Below are 8,642 nucleotides of genomic sequence, written 5' to 3' on the forward strand. Positions count from 1 at the left end.
AAGTGACCAAATTTGTGTACTTATTTTAAATTTGTGTACTTATTTTAAATTTGTGTACTTATTTTGTACTTCTGATTCTGTTATTTTTACCTCTTGCTCAAATGTTTGCATACAACTGTAGTTCATAATTTTGATGTTTAAAACATCTCATGCAAGATGTTTATCTTCAAATGGAAATGTAATAAAAAGGGAGGAATTTAAAACAACTTAACATGCTAAATACAGTTAAAAAGAGAAAAAAAAGAATTAAGCTGAAAATAGTCATCCAGTGCCATTTTCATTGCCAGTGATGTCAATGATTTACGTCATAGGTCTCTAGCATAAAGTCAGTTTGATCAGCTCAGAGTGATCATCAGTTTATGAGAAGGACCTCAGTCTCAATATGTTGCCGCTGATGTGAATTACAGTGGTGCTTACAGTTGGTGAGTTTGTATGTTTTTGATTATATTCATTTTATCACTAGGAAAACTAATGACAATCAGTTTGATTGTCTTGTTTACTATTTTAAGGTAAACCTAATTAAAAAGATACAGTGTATCACAAAAGTGAGTACACCCCTCACATTTCTGCAAATATTTCATTATATCTTTTCATGGGACAACACTATAGACATGAAACTTGGATATAACTTAGAGTAGTCAGTGTACAACTTGTATAGCAGTGTAGATTTACTGTCTTCTGAAAATAACTCAACACACAGCCATTAATGTCTAAATGGCTGGCAACATAAGTGAGTACACCCCACAGTGAACATGTCCAAATTGTGCCCAAAGTGTCAATATTTTGTGTGACCACCATTATTATCCAGCACTGCCTTAACCCTCCTGGGCATGGAATTCACCAGAGCTGCACAGGTTGCTACTGGAATCCTCTTCCACTCCTCCATGATGACATCACGGAGCTGGTGGATGTTAGACACCTTGAACTCCTCCACCTTCCACTTGAGGATGCGCCACAGGTGCTCAATTGGGTTTAGTCCATCACCTTTACCTTCAGCTTCCTCAGCAAGGCAGTTGTCATCTTGGAGGTTGTGTTTGGGGTCGTTATCTTGTTGGAAAACTGCCATGAGGCCCAGTTTTCGAAGGGAGGGGATCATGCTCTGTTTCAGAATGTCACAGTACATGTTGAAATTCATGTTTCCCTCAATGAACTGCAGCTCCCCAGTGCCAGCAACACTCATGCAGCCCAAGACCATGATGCTACCACCACCATGCTTGACTGTAGGCAAGATACAGTTGTCTTGGTACTTCTCACCAGGGCGCCGCCACACATGCTGGACACCATCTGAGCCAAACAAGTTTATCTTGGTCTCGTCAGACCACAGGGCATTCCAGTAATCCATGTTCTTGGACTGCTTGTTTTCAGCAAACTGTTTGCTGGCTTTCTTGTTCGTCAGCTTCCTTTTGGGATGACGACCATGCAGACTGAGTTGATGCAGTGTGCGGCGTATGGTCTGAGCACTGACAGGCTGACCTCCCACGTCTTCAACCTCTGCAGCAATGCTGGCAGCACTCATGTGTCTATTTTTTAAAGCCAACCTCTGGATATGACGCCGAACACGTGGACTCAACTTCTTTGGTCGACCCTGGCGAAGCCTGTTCCGAGTGGAACCTGTCCTGGAAAACCGCTGTATGACCTTGGCCACCATGCTGTAGCTCAGTTTCAGGGTGTTAGCAATCTTCTTATAGCCCAGGCCATCTGTGTGGAGAGCAACAATTCTATTTCTCACATCCTCAGAGAGTTCTTTGCCATGAGGTGCCATGTTGAATATCCAGTGGCCAGTATGAGAGAATTGTACCCAAAACACCAAATTTAACAGCCCTGCTCCCCATTTACACCTGGGACCTTGACACATGACACCAGGGAGGGACAACGACACATTTGGGCACAATTTGGACATGTTCACTGTGGGGTGTACTCACTTATGTTGCCAGCTATTTAGACATTAATGGCTGTGTGTTGAGTTATTTTCAGAAGACAGTAAATCTACACTGCTATATAAGCTGTACACTGACTACTCTAAGTTATATCCAAGTTTCATGTCTATAGTGTTGTCCCATGAAAAGATATAATGAAATATTTGCAAAAATGTGAGGGGTGTACTTACTTTTGTGATACACTGTACACTATATGGACAAAAGTATTGGGACACCTGACCATGAGCTTGTTGTACATCTTATTTTAAACCACAGACATATATACTGAATTGCTCTGCCATTTCTTTGTAGCTTTTATATGTTCCCCCTATCTGGGAAGACTTTCTACAAGACTTTAAAGTGTGTATATGGGAATTTGTGCGGATTTATTCAATAGTTAGTTAAGAGAAGGTCTGATTTACAATCCAAGTTTAATTTATCCCAAAAGTGTGCAGTTGAGTTGAGACCACACTACTAGTCAATTCATGTCTTTATAGACCTTGCCTGTGCTCATAATCATGCTGAAAATAAAGGGATTTCCATAAACTAATGCCACAGTGTTAAAACATGACATTTTACATATTTTTATACACCTGTTTGCAATGGATGTGACAGAAACAACTGAATCCTGAATTAAGAGGGGTGTCCATATAATTTTGGCTATATTTGTATTTAAAGTCTAATAAATCTTTACAGTATAAATAATTACAATTTTGTTCCATTTGTCCAAAGGTCCTGCACAGACAGGGTCAGTCAGCCAGACTCAGTGATCACTGCTACTGTTGGTGATAATGTTACTTTGCGATGCTTTCTGCTGGATAAGGATGACACTGATCCCATCGTTTGGTATAAGCAAACAGCAGGACAAGGACTTTCTTTAATTGCCTTAGTTCAACAGGATTCCAGTTATGAAGAAGATTTTAAATATCCCAGGTTCAATATAAAGAGAGAAAAAGAGAGCTTCCATTTAAATATTGCCAGTGTGGAACCTTCAGATGAAGCCAGCTATTACTGTGGCTCTATTCGCTTTTTGACATTGTTTGGGAATGGAACATTTTTATCAGTAAGAGGTAAGCACCAACCACAACATTTGAAAAAAAAAAAAAAAAAAGTTAATTCTATTAAACCTTTAACATACTGTACCTATCACAGTCTGACGCTGCATGTCTAACAAGCAATGTCCACATACTTGGCATTATACTGTATTTTAATTATATTAAATAAGAAATAATGAAATGTAAAGGGTTAACATTTTTTTTTTTTTTTAGACTAATGTACTGTATATAAAAAAACAAACCATAAAACATTCTCTGTATTATATTTACCAGGGAAGCATGAGTTAAACATTTCAGTATTCCAGAACACCATGTTGGACTCAGTTGCCGCTGGATCATCAGTAAATCTGCAGTGCTCTGTTTTGTCTGAGAGAAGCACAGCAGAACTTCAAGTGCTCTGGTTCAGATCTGCTGCACCACAATCCCATCCTCAAATTATTTATACTCATCACAACAGCAGCCATCAGCGTAAGAACAGCTCTTCTACATACACCTGTGTGTACAACTTCTTGAAGAGCATCCTTACCCTTGATGATACTGGTACCTACTACTGTGCTGTGGCCATGTGTGGGGAAATCATTTTTGGAAATGGAACAACTGTACAGCTGGGTAAGATTAATTGTAATATTTTACATTTTTTATATATTTTATTGTATATTTTGTAGGCTTTTAATAATTTATTGTTACATAAAATTCAAATATATTTAATATTATCTTCATATCTTGATTTTGATATTTTAATTCTGTAGGAGCATCTGCAGATCCTGTTGTGATGTACTGTATATGGCAGTAATTTTGGGAGTTCTGGTAGCTGTATTCTCTGTTCTGTTTGTTAGCTGTAAACTGAGAACATGTGGACACTGCAGAGGTGAGTCTGGATTGTTTAGCTAAGTGCACTAAAATATACAGATTAAATTACTTTTGTATTTAATTACAAATGTTTAATTTACAGTAATAATAATATATTAAAATACATTTTAAGTATATTTTTAATCTACAGTAAGAGCTCAACCAGGTTTGGAGGTAAAGAAAACACCTAATCAGGTACATGATTAGAAACTGTGTCTTCTTTATATCTTAAATAAAGATTATATTTAATTTATATTTATTATTTAAATTTATATATGTTTAAATTTATATTTATTATACAAAGAACTACTAATATGTTCATGATTCAGATCACAGCCATGTGAAATAAATGTTTTATGTTTATTCCAACAGGATCGTGATGCTTTAGAGCAGAATTTTGCTGTGTTACATTTTAAAGGAAAAGGAAAGAGAGAACAAGATCATAACAATGTCTATACTCAAGTGTTATACTCACCTATTACTTAGATTTCTGCATGTTTGTCTTTAATACAGTCACTGTTATCATTATATTGTATGAGTCATTCATTTTCAGCATTCTATTCAGAAGCAAATGTTACTTTACACTGATCAGACACAACATTATGACCACCTCCCTAATACCTTTTGCTGCCAAAACAGCCCTGCAACTACAATGCACTGTGTATTCTGATACCTTTCTATCAGATCCAGCATTAACTTCTTCAGCAATCTGAGCTACAGTAGCTCGTCTGTTGGACAACGAGCCACACGGGCCAGCCTTCGTTCCCCACATGCATCAATGACCCTCTCGCTGGTTTACCACTATTCCCTTCTTGGACCACTTTTGATAGATACTGACCACTGCAGACCAGGAACACCCCACAAGAGCTGCAGTTTTGAAGATGCTCTGACCCAGTCGACTAGCCATCACAATTTGGCCCTTGACAAACTCGCTCAAATCCTTACGCTTGCCCATTTTTCCTGCTTCTAACACATCAAGATAAAATGTTCACTTGCTGCCTAATATATACCACCCACTAACAGGTGCCGTGATGAAAAAATAAACAGTGTTATTCACTTCACCTGTCAGTGGTCATAATGTTATGCCTGGTCAGTATACATACACTATATTGCCAAAAGTATTCACTCACCCATCCAAATCATTGAATTCAGGTGTTCCAATCACTTCCATGGCCACAGGTATATAAAACCAAGCACATAGGCATGCAGACTGCTTCTAGAAACATTTGTGAAAGAATGGGTCAAGTCCAGTCATGAAATTTCCTCACTACTAAATATTCCACAGTAAACTGTCAGAGCTATTATAACAAAGTGGACTCAGCCACGAAGTGGTAGCCACGTAAAATGACAGAACGGGGTCAGCGGATGCTGAGGCACATAGTGCGCAGAGGTCGCCAACTTTTTGCAGAGTAAATCGCTACAGACCTCCAAACTTAATGTGGCCTTCAGATTAGCTCAAGAACAGTGCGTAAAGAGCTTAATGGAGTGGGTTTCCATGGCTGAGCAGCTGTAACCAAGCTTTACATCACCAAGTGCAATGCAAAACGTCGGATGCAGTGGTGTAAAGCACGCCGCCACTGGACTCTAGAGCAGTGGAGACGTGTTCTCTGGAGTGACGAATCACGCTTCTCCATCTGGCAATACAATGAACAAGACTGGGTTTGGCGGTTGCCAGGAGAACGGTACTTGTCTGACTGCATTGTGTCAAGTGTAAAGTTAGATGGACGGGGGATTATGGTGTGGGGTTGTTTTTCAGGAGTTCGGCTCGGCCCCTTAGTTCCAGTAAAAGAAACTCTTAATGCTTCAGCATACCAAGAGATTTTGGAAAATGTCATGCTCCCAACTTTGTGGGAACAGTTTGGGGATGGCCCCTTCCTGTTCCAACATGACTGCGCACCAGTGCACAAAGCAAGGTCCTGATCTCAACTCGATAGAACACCTTTGGGATGAATTAGAGCGGAGACTGCAAGCCGGGCCTTCTTGTCCAACACCAGTATCTGACTTCACAAATGTGCTTCTGAAAGAATGGTCAAAAATTCCCATAAACACACTCCTTGTTGTTATAGCTGCAAAGGGTGGGCTGACATCATATTAAACGCTATGGATTAAGAATGGGATGTCACTCAATTTCATATGCGTGTGAAGGCAGACGAGCGAATACTGTTGGCAATATAGTGTATCATGGCCAACCATGTATTTTTTCTTACCTATGTAATGTGCAAAGAATAAATAGAAAATCATTCAAATCAAACTGAAATTTCTGTGAGCTTTTGTCAAGCAATTGTTATTAAAATTAATGACACAAAAAAGTCTGGGTTTGGTTCTGAATGATCATCTTATAACTATAGTGAAATTATAACTAAAATGTATTATGCTAAACATTTCACATTCATGTGTAAGTGAAATTAACCAGTTAAATAGTTGGACGAATTTAATTTCAAGCATATTTTCTTTTTGGGGATGGTGGCTCATCTGCATTTATTTTCGCCTCTGGTGAAATGTCTTCTTAGACCCTGGCAAAAAAATAAAATGAATTACAAATATATTAATAAATAAATAAAACTATGACTATAGAGAATTACATTTACATAATAGACATCAGGCTGACCAATAACGGGAATAAAATTTTGAGCACACTTTTTTATGTGCAAACAGAGACACAGCCCTCATGCTGACTAAGCCTTGTTTTTTTTTTTTTTTTTTGGCAGGCACTGGGAGTAGTGCTATACCTGCAAGAATAGAAAAAAAAAAACAAATTCAGCATGCTTAACCAAGGTAGAACCTTGGGAACCACAAACAAAAAGGGTAATAAAAACTAACAGTGGTGGACAAGATAACACACAGTATTTTACAGTATTACCTTATACATCTTACAGTACCTTCCTAATATTGTGTTGGTCCCCCTTTTGCTGCCAAAACAGCTCTGCAACTGTGATGCACTGTGTATTCTGACACCTTTCTATCAGAACCAGCATTAACTTCATCAGCAATTTGAGCTACAGTTGCTCGCCTGTTGGATTGGACCACACGGGCCAGCCTTCGCTCCCCACGTGCATCAATGAGCCTTGGCCGCCCATGACCCTGTCGCCAGTTTACCACTGTTCCTTCCTTGAACTGCTTTTGATAGATGCTGACCACTGCAGGGACACCTCACAAGAGCTGCAGTTTTGGACATGCTCTGACCCAGACGTCTAGCCATCACAATTTGGCCCTTGACAAACTCACTCAAATCCTTACGCTTGTCCATTTTTCCTGCTTCTAACACATCAACTTTGAGGATGAAATGTTCACTTGCTGCATAATATATCCCACCCACTTACAGGTGCCGTGATGAAGAGATAATCAGTGTTATTCACTTCACCTGTCAGTGGTCATAATGTTATGCCTAGTTAATGTATATATAAATATAAATATTATGAAAGTCTTCTTGCTTCTTCTTCTTTTTATCATCACCATCAATTTTTATGTTTTATCCCCTTTGTTATTAATACTTATTTCAGGCCTGTTTTTAAAAATTCTTATTTTAAATGTATAGACAGCTTATAAAGTCCCTTTATTTTTTTTTCATTTAAAAATTCCTTAAAATGTATTTATTTACTTTTGTTTTACTTAGACGATACAAATTACAACATTTATCTTTAAAACAAATTCATACGTTTTTTAATAAAATAACTGAAAGAATTTAAGGCAACATATGCAGCCATTACAAGTAAAATACGTAGATGGCTACAAGGGCGGCATGGTGGCTAAGTGAGTAGCACTGTCTCCTCACAGCAAGAAGGTCCTGGGTTCGATCCCCAGGTTGGGCGGTCCGGGTCCTTTCTGTGTGAAGTTTGCATGTTCTCCCCGTGTCCGTGTGGGTTTCCTCCGGGTGCTCTGGTTTCCTCCCACAGTCCAAAAACATGCAAGTGAGGTGAATTGGAGACACTAAATTGTCCAAGACTGTGTTGGATATAACCTTTTGAACTGATGAATCTTGTGTAATGAGTTACTACCGTTCCTGTCATAAATGTAACCAAAGTGTAAAACATGATGTTAAAATCCTAATAAACAAACAGATGGCTACAAAAGGTTTTTGCAAGCTGCACAAGTATTTTACTAAATACTCATAGACTGGGGTGTCCATAACTATGACCATTTAAAAAAAATAGAAAAAAAGGAGCAGTTTCTAATATTGATATATTTCTCTTATTAGTTAGGGTTGGAGGAGAAGTATCAGTCTTTGCCCATGTGTCAATGCGTTGGAGCGAGTAGCTAATTTACAGCACTTAATTGCACTTCCACCTAGTGCTCTTGTCTCATTTAGATCTAGGTTGCATTTTGAATATTTGTGAACCAATCAGTGTGGCGTTTGCTTGTTTTTATTACTTAACAGTAGCTTAGTCTGTAGCATGTTTGCCTCCAATTCCCAACAGTCTCCTATTAAACCTGAAGCAACAGGATTTTCCTCTTTATTACTCAAAAAGTGACAAAACTTGTGTACTTATTTTACATTTGTGTACTTATCGTGTACTTTACTTTTGTTCTGATTGTTATTTTTACTTCTTGCTCAAATGTTTGCATACAACTGTAGTTCATAATTTTAGTGTTTAAAACATGTCACATGATACGTTTAGCATAAAATATAAATCCTATACAAATGTAAAGGTATTTAAAACATCTGAACATGCTAAACACAGTTAAAAAGAGAGACAAGAAAGTAAGCTCATCCAGTGCCATTTTCATCGCTAGTGATGTCAGTGATTCATGTCACAGGTCTCTAGCATAAATTCAGTTGTGCTCAGAGTGATCTTCAGTTTACAAGGAGGACCTCAGTCTCAAT

General features: G+C 38.2%; 1 pseudogene; it reads left to right on the forward strand.

Moving 5' to 3' along the window:
- Positions 1 to 382: 382 nt before the first annotated feature.
- On the forward strand, positions 383 to 4,200 carry LOC134318682 (immunoglobulin kappa light chain-like; annotated as a pseudogene).
- The last annotated feature ends 4,442 nt before the right edge of the window (positions 4,201 to 8,642 follow it).

This window comes from Trichomycterus rosablanca, chromosome 8 (assembly GCF_030014385.1).
Source record: "Trichomycterus rosablanca isolate fTriRos1 chromosome 8, fTriRos1.hap1, whole genome shotgun sequence".
Lineage (NCBI taxonomy): Eukaryota > Metazoa > Chordata > Actinopteri > Siluriformes > Trichomycteridae > Trichomycterus > Trichomycterus rosablanca.